This window comes from Oncorhynchus mykiss, chromosome Y (assembly GCF_013265735.2).
Source record: "Oncorhynchus mykiss isolate Arlee chromosome Y, USDA_OmykA_1.1, whole genome shotgun sequence".
Lineage (NCBI taxonomy): Eukaryota > Metazoa > Chordata > Actinopteri > Salmoniformes > Salmonidae > Oncorhynchus > Oncorhynchus mykiss.
The window spans coordinates 42,607,617-42,620,155 of record NC_048593.1 but is presented as its reverse complement, the minus strand read 5'-3'; the positions used below and the strand labels follow the sequence as shown (position 1 = coordinate 42,620,155).

Genomic DNA, 12,539 nt, shown 5'->3' with positions numbered 1-12,539 from the left:
GCTGGTTACCGGCCCGACGCTCAGACCACTAGGCTACCTGCTGGTTACCGGCCCAACGCTCTAACCACTAGGCTACTTGCTGGTTACCGGCCCAACGCTCTAACCACTAGGCTACCTGCTGGTTACCGGCCCGACGCTCAGACCACTAGGCTACCTGCTGGTTACCGGCCCGACGCTCAGACCACTAGGCTACCTGCTGGTTACCGGCCCGACGCTCAGACCACTAGGCTACCTGCTGGTTACCGGCCCGACGCTCAGACCACTAGGCTACCTGCTGGTTACCGGCCCGACGCTCAGACCACTAGGCTACCTGCTGGTTACCGGCCCGACGCTCAGACCACTAGGCTACCTGCTGGTTACCGGCCCGACGCTCAGACCACTAGGCTACCTGCCGCCCCGAACATCTTCAAAGTGTGCGTTAAGGACACAGGTCATTGCATCCTAGACTTACATATTCTGTTAAAAATGAATGACCATCATCTACATGTAATGTCTGTCATTCTGAGCACCGTGGGTGGACACCCTAATCGGGTTACACACCCAATGCACATGGGTACGGTACATTTCTCAAATGTCCAGTACATTTTTAAAAAAGGTTGCGGCGCCACATTTCATAACGGAAACCCTGATTACATACACATATTTACAATACAAATACATACAAACTTCAAGAGTTGAGCAGTTTGATAGGATGTTGGCACAAAACTAGTAGCTGCTCTCAGATTTGTATGGCAGAGCTCTATACCTGTGCCCGGATGTCGTTCAGTGTGTGTGTTTTAAAGTCAAAAAGTTATTAGTTCCTCTTCTTTCCCACTCTTTTTTGTTTTTGTAACTGTCATTTATCGTCAGCATCATCACCACCACACCTTGCTGTAAAAAAAAAAAAAAACATTGCCAGTGTGTGCATCTGCAATATCCTGGTGCCGCAGGGGCATACAACGCTGCTATCAGACATCACACAGCGATGCTGCTGTCTTGGATAGGGATCACAGGCCTTGGATAGGGATCACAATCCCTACCCAGCCCTATTGATAAACATGAGCTAACTGGCCATCGGTAGGTTGACTCACAAAGTTTAATACCGACAAAAAACAACCATTAGCTACGTATTCGGTAGTACAACATATTATTTACCAATGACTTCCAAAATATTGTAATAATGAGTGACACATTGCGACATACAGTGTAGGCCTATTTAATAGCAAGGTAGATTATAATTGCCAAGGCTGCAGTCCGCAAGATACCTGGAGGTTACCAACGACTAGGCCGAGAAGGAAAGACCAAACAAAACAATAACAAACCAAAAAATAATAATCTATCGAGCCAGTCACGACTTGTGTGTAACCATCACCAACTGTGTGCCCAAGATGCGCAGCTCTCTTTCCTATTCCAAGTGCCCACGACAGATCGTTTTTTTTTGTTGTTGATCTTTGCCTAGTGCTGCATTGCGAAGATGACAGCCTCCCCATCCCCCCTTTTAGATTTCAATAGCTAACATCTCTTGTCACGAAGGAGAAAAAAATGTATGACTTTTGTCTTTTCCTTGTCTTGGGGATGATTAGATGACAAACTAGTTAACGTTAACTAGAGTAACTAACGATAGGCGCGGTGGGAATTCACACCAGATGGATTTAGTTAGTTAGTAATCACATCAGCAGCTCACATGAACTCATTTAATTTAACAAATTGCTGCAAATAATATTGAAATGTTTCTCTTGCTCATGACAGCTTATGTAGCTAGCCACAAAAAAAATCACCAGCTAAGGAAGGCTAACGTTTGCTTATTTCCTCGTATTCATCCATCGCTTTTGAATGGTCGATTTCCTTGAGCAAATGTTAACAACTTGACACATTCCGAGCAAACAAACTGCAGACTGAATCGTCAATCGTCTTTTGACGTGTTTCATACACCGTAGGGAAAAAAATGTATATTTGCTAAACCTCTTACCGTTTCTCCCCGCCGGGTTTTTCGTCTCACAATCCCCTCCTGGTCCGTCTTCTTCTTCTTCTTCTTAAAATTTGTATTGGCAGATCGCTTCCAATTGAAAAGGTGAAAACACCACCACCTACTGTCCTGGAGTGTGAGTTTCCGGTGTTAAATATATATTTATCTTACCTAGCCCTGTGTTTCCGCCTACCGTTCTGGAGGGTGAATTAATTCCACTTGGTGACAACAACAACAAAAAGGGGGGGGGGGGGGGGGGGGGGGGGGTTGCCCTACCAACTACCTTACAATCATTAAAACATCACACTATTCCACTACTTGGCCCTATCCAGGCTGCAGAGGGGAGGATGGCTCATAATAATGTATGGAACAAATAGAATGTCATCAACACCATGGAAACCATGTTTTTTTTTAATATGTTTATTTTTTTTCACCTTTATTTAACCAGGTAGGCAAGTTGAGAACAAGTTCTCATTTACAACTGCGACCTGGCCAAGAATAAAGCAAAGCAGTGTGACACAGACAACAACACAGAGTTACACATGGAATAAACGATAAACAAGCCAATAACACAATAAACAAGTCAATGACACAGTAGAAAAAAATAAAGTCTATACACAGTGTGTGCAAAAGGCAATAAATAGGCCATAGGAGCGAATAATTACAATTTAGCAGATTAACAGGAGTAATACATGAGCAGATGCTGATGTGCAAGTAGAGATACTGGTGTGAAAAAAAGGGCAGAAAAGTAAATAAAAACAGTATGGGGATGAGGTAGGTAGATTGGGTGGGCTATTTACAGATGGACTATGTACAGCTGCAGTGATCGGTTAGCTGCTCAGATAGCTGATGTTTAAAGTTGGTGAGGGAAATAAAAGTCTCCAGATTCAGTAATTGTTGCAATTCGTTCCAGTCATTGGCAGCAGAGAACTGGAAGGAAAGGCGACCAAAGTAGGAATTGGCTTTGGGGATGATAAGTGAGATATACCTGCTGGAACGTGTGCTACGGCTGGGTGTTACTATGGTGACTAGTGAACTGAGATAAGGCGGACCTTTACCTAGCATAGACTTATAGATGACTTGGAGCCAGTGGATCTGGCCACGAATATGTAGCGAGGGCCAGCCGACTAGAGCATACAGGTTGCAGTGGTGGGTGGTATAAGGTGATTTGGTAACAAAACGGATGGCACAGTGATAGACTGCATCCAGTTTGCTGAGTAGAGTATTGGAAGCTATTTTGTAGATGACATCGCCGAAGTCGAGGATCGGCAGGATAGTCAGTTTTACGAGGGTAAATTTGGCGGCGTGAGTGAAGGAGGCTTTGTTGCAAAATAGAAAGCCGATTCTAGATGTGATTTTGGATTGGAGATGTTTAATATGAGTCTCGAAAGAGAGTTTACAATCTAACCAGACACCTAGGTATTTATAGTTGTCCACATATTCTAGGTCGGAACCGTCCAGGGTGGTGATGCTAGTCGGGCGGGCGGGTGCAGGCAGCGAACGGTTGAAAAGCATGCATTTGGTTTTACTAGCGTTTAAGAGCAGTTGGAGGCCACGGAAGGAGTGTTGTATGGCATTGAAGCTCGTTTGGAGGTTAGTTAGAACAGTGTCCAAGGAAGGGTCAGAAGTATACAGAATGGTGTCGTCTGCGTAGAGGTGGATCAGGAAATCTCCCGCAGCAAGAGCGACATCATTGATATGTACAGAGAAAACAGTCGGCCCGAGAATTTAACCCTGTGGTACCCCCATAGAGACTGCTAGAGGTCCGGACAACATGCCCTCTGATTTGACACACTGAACTCTGTCTGCAAAGTAGTTGGTGAACCAGGTGAGGCAGTCATTAGAAAAACAATGGCTATTGAGTCTGCCGATGAGAGTATGATGATTGACAGAGTAGAAAGCCTTGGCCAGGTCGATGAAGACGGCTGCACAGTACTGTATCTTATCGATGGCAGTTATGATATCGTTTAGGACCTTGAGCGTGGCTGAGGTGCACCCGTGACCGGCTCGGAAACCAGATTGCTCAGCGGAGAAGGTACGGTGGGATTCGAAATGGTCAGTGATCTGTTTATTAACTTGGCTTTCGAAGACTTTAGAGAGACAGGGGAGGATAGATATAGGTCTATAACAGTTTGGGTCTAGAGTGTCACCCCCTTTGAAGAGGGGGATGACCGCGGCAGCTTTCCAACCTTTAGGGATCTCGGACGATACGAAAGAGAGGTTGAACAGGCTGGTAATAGGGGTTGCAACAATGGCGGCGGATAGTTTTAGAAAGAGAGGGTCCAGATTGTCTAGCCCAGCTGATTTGTACGGGTCCAGGTTTTGCGGGGGGGGGGGCGAAGCTGTTGGCCGGGGTTGGAGTAGCCAGGAGGAAGGCATGGCCAGCCGTAGAGAAATGCTTAATGAAATGTTCGATTATCATGGTGACCGTGTTACCTAGCCTCAGAGCAGTGGGCAGCTGGGAGGAGATGCTCTTGTTCTCCATGGACTTTACAGTGTCCCAGAACTTTTTGGAGTTAGAGCTGCAGGATGCGAATTTCTGCTTGAAAAAGCCTTTGCTTTCCTGACTGACTGCGTGTATTGGTTCCTGACTTCCCTGAACAGTTGCATATCGCGGGGACTATTTGATGCTAGTGCAGTACGCCACAGGATGTTTTTGTGCTGGTCAAGGGCAGTCAGGTCTGGAGTGAACCAAGGGCCAAGTATTCTTAAATGGAAGAAGTTTGGAACCACCAATACTCTTCCTAGAGCATTGGCACCTCTGTTCTTAGTTCTGTTCTTAGTTCTGCATTTTTTGAAAGGGGCATGCTTATCTAAGATGGTGAGGAAATTACTATTAAAGAACGGCCAGGCATCCTCGACTGACAGGATGAGGTCAATATCTTTCCAGGATACCCGGGATATATTTGATACCGTTCCACCAATTCCGCTCCAGCTATTACCGCGAGCCCGTCTTCCCCAATTAAGGTGCCACCAACCTACCGTGGGATCCGACACCAGGCCAGAACCCTTGGATAACGTGGCCCTATCTCATCCTACACCAGGCCAGAACCCTTGGATAACGTGGCCCTATCTCATCCTACACCAGGCCAGAACCCTGGGAGAACGTGGCCCTATCTCATCCTACACCAGGCCAGAACCCTGGGAGAACGTGGCCCTATCTCATCCTACACCAGGCCAGAACCCTTGGAGAACGTGGCCCTATCTCATCCTACACCAGGCCAGAACCCTGGGAGAACGTGGCCCTATCTCATCCTACACCAGGCCAGAACCCTGGGAGAACGGGACACCATCATTCAACACACCTTGTAACTCTTCTGCAGAAAAATCTCCAACACCCAAGTGCTTCTCTGCAGCTGCCACCACAACATCTACGTTCTGTGATTTATGTTCAAATTCTGCGGTACAGTCTTAAACCATGGCTATGGCTATGAAATGCTAAGAAGCCAACTTTACTGAAGGACATGCTTTTCCTATCACTTTATTGGCCTTGGCCCACTCACAAGGAACCTCTTCCTGGGTTGTTTGTAGTGAGGTTGAATGGACGGAAACCCTGGTACAGAGATTTACCGGGATTTCCCCCCCCAAATCACCTCCTTGTCCAGGGATAAATAACTGCGAGAAACTCTTCAATTATAATAAATTATTTTTTGAACAGCATGGCGTGAAATGGAACTGTTTTAATTTATGCGATTTCTAAATATTCATTATATTCTAAATATTGCTTCTCTACGGCTTCTAGCTTGGCGGTTCACAATACATCTCAGTATGGAGCGCGGTTCACAATACATCTCAGTATGGGAGCACGGTTCACAATACATCTCAGTATGGGAGCGCGGCGCACAATACATCTCAGTATGGAGCGCGGTTCACAATACATCTCAGTATGGAGCGCGGTTCACAATACATCTCAGTATGGAGCGCGGTTCACAATACATCTCAGTATGGAGCGCGGTTCACAATACATCTCAGTATGGAGCGCGGTTCACAATACATCTCAGTATGGAGCGCGGTTCACAATACATCTCAGTATGGGAGCGCGGTTCACAATACATCTCAGTATGGAGCGCGGTTCACAATACATCTCAGTATGGAGCGCTGTTCACAATACATCTCAGTATGGGAGCGCGGTTCACAATACATCTCAGTATGGGAGCGCGGTTCACAATACATCTCAGTATGGAGCGAGGTTCACAATACATCTCAGTATGGAGCGCGGTTCACAATACATCTCAGGACCATGCCCCAGGAATACCTGACATGATGACTCCTTGCTGTCCCCAGTCCACCTGACCGTGCTGCTGCTCCAGTTTCAACTGTTCTGCCTTATTATTATTCGACCATGCTGGTCATTTATGAACATTTGAACATCTTGGCCATGTTCTGTTATAATCTCCACCCGGCACAGCCAGAAGAGGACTGCCCACCCCACATAGCCTGGTTCCTCTCTAGGTTTCTTCCTAGGTTTTGGCCTTTCTAGGGAGTTTTTCCTAGCCACCGTGCTTCTACACCTGAATTGCTTGCTGTTTGGGGGGTTTTAGGCTGGGTTTCTGTACAGCACTTTGAGATGTCAGCTGATGTACGAAGGGCTATATAAATAAATTTGATTTGATTTGATTTATTTTTTGCTGAACGTTAAATACAGCAGCCAATAGAACTCACGGGTAGTTTGAGCAAAAGCAAGATGGCTGTAGGCTACAGCAGTTATTAATTCAGACCCATAACCATTCAGATGGTGGTAGACTATAGCAGTTATTAATTCAGACCCATAACCATTCAGATGGGGGTAGGCTATAGCAGTTATTAATTCAGACCCATAACCATTCAGATGGTGGTAGACTATAGCAGTTATTAATTCAGACCCATAACCATTCAGATGGTGGTAGACTATAGCAGTTATTAATTCAGACCCATAACCATTTAGATGGTGGTAGACTATAGCAGTTATTAATTCAGACCCATAACCATTCAGATGGTGGTAGACTATAGCAGTTATTAATTCAGACCCATAACCATTCAGATGGTGGTAGACTATAGCAGTTTTTAATTCAGACCCATAACCATTCAGATGGTGGTAGACTATAGCAGTTATTAATTCAGACCCATAACCATTCAGACCCATAACCATTCAGATGGTGGTAGACTATAGCAGTTATTAATTCAGACCCATAACCATTCAGATGGTGGTAGACTATAGCAGTTATTAATTCAGACCCATTACCATTCAGATGGTGGTAGACTATAGCAGTTATTAATTCAGACCCATAACCATTCAGATGGTGGTAGACTATAGCAGTTATTAATTCAGACCCATAACCATTCAGATGGTGGTAGACTATAGCAGTTATTAATTCAGACCCATAACCATTCAGACCCATAACCATTCAGATGGTGGTAGACTATAGCAGTTATTAATTCAGACCCATAACCATTCAGACCCATAACCATTCAGATGGTGGTAGACTATAACAGTTATTAATTCAGACCCATAACCATTCCATCTTCATTTAGAGAAGTGAAAGCCTTCTGCATCTAATTCTAGTCCTATTTTATTCTAAGATGTCATTATCATTTAACTGTTGAAAGCGAGGTAGGAATGAAGCAACAATATACAGATTGAGAAGGTAGGCTAATAACATTAGGGGAAATGTCATGAAAGGTATGTATGTGGGGAGGCAGGTAGCCTAGTGGTAAGAGCGTTGGGTCAGTAACCGAAAGCTTGCCAGATCGATTCCCCCGAGCTGACAAGGTAAAAATGTGTCGTTCTGCCCACTGTTCCCCGGTAGGCCGTCATTGAAAATAAGAATTGGTTCTAAACTGACTTGCCCAGTTTAAAAAAAATGTGTCAGCCTACTAATTATACAAATAAGCCCTATTATATTTATAAATTTAAATCAAATTCGCTAGCTTATACAGTGGTGAGAACAAGTATTTATAATGCTAATTAATGACTTAAAAATCATACAATTTGATTTTCTGGATTTTAGTGTTAGATTCCGTCTCTCACAGTGAAAGTGTACCTATGATAAAAATTACAGACCTCTACACGCTTTGTAAGTAGGAAAACCTGCAAAATCGGCAAGTGTATCAAATACTTGTTCTCCCCACTGTACTTGTAACTTTGTAGGCCGCATGTGCTGCACCAGAAACGCATGTTCTCTTCTGTTTTATCATTTTGTTTGAACTACGTGTGTAATTCCAGACGTATATTTCTTCAGACTCCTGAGGTTGAAGAGGTGCTGTTGTGCCTTCTTCACCACACTGGATGAGCGATGACCGAACGGCATAGGCAAGATGAAATAGATAGATTACATAAAATACACTATGTACATATGAGATGAGTAATGTAAGATATGTAAACATGATTAAAGGGGCATTATTAAAGTGACTAGTGATCCGTTTATTAAAGTGGCCAGTGATTTCAAGTGTGTATGTTGACAGCAGCCTCTAATGTGTTAGTGATGGCTGTTTAACAGTCTGATGGCCTTGAGATAGAAGCTATACTTCAGTCTCTCGGTCCCAGCTTTTATGCACCTGTACTGACCTCGCCTTCTGGATGGTAGCGGTGTGAACAGGCAGTGGCTCGGGTGGTTGTTGTCATTGATGATCTTTTGGCCATCCTGTACTGTAGGTGTCCTGAAGGGGAGGTAGTTTGCCCCCAGAGATGCGTTGTGCTGACCGCAATTATGGGCTGTGCAGTTGCCGTACCAGGCTGTGATGCAGTCCGACAGGATACTCTCAATTGTGCATCTGTAGAAGTTTGTGAGGGTTTTAGGTGACAAGCCACATTTCTTCAGACTCCTAAGATTGAAGAGGTGCTGTTGTGCCTTCTTCACCACACTGTCTGTGTGGGTGGACCATTTCAGTTTGTCTGTGATGTGTACGCCCGTCAGGAAGTCCAGGACCCAATTACACAGGGCGGGGTTGAGACCCAGGGCCTAACGCTTAATGATGATCTTGGAGGGTACTATGGTGTTAAACGCTGAGCTGTAGTCAATGAACAGCATTCTTACATAGATATTCCTTTTGTCCAGATGGGATAGGGCAGTGTGCAGTGTGAAGGTGATTGCATCGTCTGTGGACCTATTGGGGCGGTATTCAAATTGAAGTGGGTCTAGGGTGACCGGTAAGGTAGAGGTGATATGATCCTTGACTAATTTCTCATATCACTTCATGATGACGGAAGTGAGTGGTACGGGGCGGTAGTCATTTAGTTCAGTTACCTTTGCCATCTTGGGTACAGGAACAATGATGGCCATATTGAAGCATGTGGGGACAGCAGACTGGGATAGGGAGAGAAGATGAATATGAAATTTATTATGTCCGTAAACACACCAGCCAGTTGGTCTGCGCATGCTCTGAGGACGCAGCTAGGGATGCCGTCTGGGACGGCAGCCTTGCGAGGGTTAACACGTTTAAATGGCTTACTCATGTTGGACACAGAAAAGGAGAGCCCACAGTCCGGGTCGCGTCGGTGGCACTGTATTATCCTCAAAGCGGGCAAAGAAGGTGTTTAGTTTGTCTGGAAGCAAGACGTCGGTGTCCGTGACGTGGCTGGTTTTCTTTTTGTTGTCCTTGATTGTCTGTAGACCCTGCCACATATGTCTCATGTCTGAGCCATTGAGGTGTGACTTCACTTTGTCTCTATACCCACATTTCGCTTGTATGATTGCCTTGCGGAGGGAATAATTACATTGTTTGTATTCACCCATATTCCCAGTCACCTTTCCATGTTTAAATGTGGTGGTTCGCGCTTTCAGTTATGCGCGAATTCCGCCATCTATCCACGGTTTCTGGTTAGGGTAGGTGTGCTACAATCAATATTCTGATAGAATTTAGGTAGCCTTGTTCTCAAATTTGCTTTGTTAAAATCCCCAGCTACAATAAATGCCGCCTCAGGATATGTCGTTTCCAGTTTGCATAAAGTACAGTGAAGTTCCTTGAGGGCCGTCGTGGTATCGGCTTGAGGGGGGAATATACATGGCTGTGACAATAACCAACTAAAATTCTCTTGGGAGATAATACGGTCGGCATTTGGCTGCGAGGAATTCTAGGTCAAGTGAACAAAAGTTCTTGAGTTCCTGTATGTTGTTTACAATTACACCATGAGTCGTTAATCATGAAACCTCAACCCTTCTTCTTCCCGGAGAGATGTTTATTTCTGTTGGCGCAATGCACAAGAGCTACAACGCTTTGAACAGTGCTACTCAGTGACACCCACAGAACACAGCTGGGAAGAGTTTACACAAATATTAGCGTTGTAACTCTTATTGAAGGACTTTGACTGTTGGAAATTAACTCCTATTGTGTGTATTGGACATTTACATTTGTATTTATTAGGGATCTCCATTAGGTGCTGTACTCCACCCAAATACAATGCTTTTATTTTTTTTGAAATATTTAGGACTAGCTTATTACTTGCCACCCATTCTGAAACAGACGGCAGCTCTGTTGCTAATTGTTGCAGTGCTTTCACTTGCTGTGGTGGCTCGCATGTATAATGTTGAGTCATCAGCATACATAGACACAGAGGCTTTACTCAGAGCCAGTGGCAGGTCATTAGCAATGTAATGTCGGCTGAGCCACACACTTGAACGTTTTTTGAAAGTTCTGTGGAGCTTCTGGCGCGTGTTTACTGTGAACACTGAGGTTACTGTGAACACTGAGTTTACTGTGAACACTGAGGTTACTGTGAACACTGAGTTTACTGTGAACACTGAGTTTACTGTGAACACTGAGGTTACTGTGAACACTGAGGTTACTGTGAACACTGAGTTTACTGTGAACACTGAGTTTACTGTGAACACTGAGTTTACTGTGAACACTGAGTTTACTGTGAACACTGAGGTTACTGTGAACACTGAGTTTACTGTGAACACTGAGTTTACTGTGAACACTGAGTTTACTGTGAACACTGAGGTTACTGTGAACACTGAGTTTACTGTGAACACTGAGTTTACTGTGAACACTGAGGTCACTGTGAACACGGCGGACCCTGTGAACACTGAGTTTACTGTGAACACTGAGTTTACTGTGAACACTGAGGTTACTGTGAACACTGAGGTTACTGTGAACACTGAGTTTACTGTGAACACTGAGGTCACTGTGAACACTGAGTTTACTGTGAACACTGAGGCCCCTGTGAACACTGAGTTTACTGTGAACACTGAGGCCCCTGTGAACACTGAGTTTACTGTGAACACTGAGGCCCCTGTGAACACTGAGTTTACTGTGAACACTGAGGCCCCTGTGAACACTGAGTTTACTGTGAACACTGAGGTCACTGTGAACACTGAGTTTACTGTGAACACTGAGGCCCCTGTGAACACTGAGTTTACTGTGAACACTGAGGCCCCTGTGAACACTGAGTTTACTGTGAACACTGAGGCCCCTGTGAACACTGAGTTTACTGTGAACACTGAGGCCACTGTGAACACTGAGTTTACTGTGAACACTGAGTTTACTGTGAACACTGAGGTCACTGTGAACACTGAGTTTACTGTGAACACTGAGGCCACTGTGAACACTGAGTTTACTGTGAACACTGAGTTTACTGTGAACACTGAGGTCACTGTGAACACTGAGGCTGTACCCGCTTTAAGTTACAGTTATAACAGGAGCCAAGTAGGCTACTGTGGCTATTTGTTTATAATGTAGGCCTTCCAGAGTGACCTACAATCTAAAACAATGGAGAAAATGCATCCCATAACATGGAAATAGCTGTTCTATCATTCAGCCTACAGTAGCAGCCAATGTGTTGGTGTTCAATGTTGGTCTACATTCCATGAGACGGAAACATGTGGGGATCGACATTAACCATCTCATCCACTTGTCCTTCAGACAAGGAGTTGCTGACAATGTCTCAAATATCAAATATATTTGGATTTGTTTTACACTTTTTTGGTTACTACATGATTCCATATGTGCTACTTCATAGTTTTGATGTCTTCACTATTAATCTACCATGTAGAACATAGTAAAAATAAAGAAAAACCCTTGAATGAGTAGGTGTGTCCAAACTTTTAATTGGTACTGTGTGTGTGTGTATATATATATATATAGAGAGAGAGAGAGAGAGAGAGAGAGAGAGAGAGAGAGAGAGAGAGAGAGAGAGAGAGAGAGAGAGAGAGAGAGAGAGAGAGAGAGAGAGAGAGAGCGAGAGAGAGATATATATTATCTACCTCACTTGCTTTGGCAATGTTAACACATGTTTCCCATGCCAATAAAGCCCTTGAATTGAATTGATATTTACGTGTTGGCAAACTGGCTTATTTTCATAGTGAGGAGCCTATAAAACATATTTTGTAAACATATCGCCTTCAAGTAGCTGCAGTTGCTTCTCACCGACTGCACCTTGCAGCCATCACCTAAACTGTGGGAGGCACTATTTGTAAACCAATCGTTATGGTGTTTTTGTTTGACTCACACAAATGTGGCCAAAGACATGCCTGAAACAGACCAACTTTTCACTTTATGTTTTCAGTTAGTGAGTATGTGATATGGGTGTATATCATTAGATTTGAGCATTTTTACAGAAATAGTTTTTTTTTAAATTACCTAACGCTAACCTTACCCTAACCTTACCCTAACCTTA

The 12,539-nt window shown here is 44.2% G+C and overlaps 1 protein-coding gene across 7 annotated transcripts in view; it reads right to left on the bottom strand.

The window, feature by feature from the left end:
- synj1 (synaptojanin 1) overlaps positions 1-2,022 on the bottom strand; it is a 100,208-nt gene extending 98,186 nt beyond the window's left edge. For 6 of the 7 annotated variants that reach the window (XM_036967229.1, XM_036967233.1, XM_036967234.1 and 3 more), the window contains exon 1: positions 1,949-2,022. The gene's annotated coding sequence lies outside the window, so the exon portion shown is untranslated. The other variant, XM_036967230.1, reaches the window with a different exon arrangement.
- Between the last annotated feature and the right edge of the window lie 10,517 nt (positions 2,023-12,539).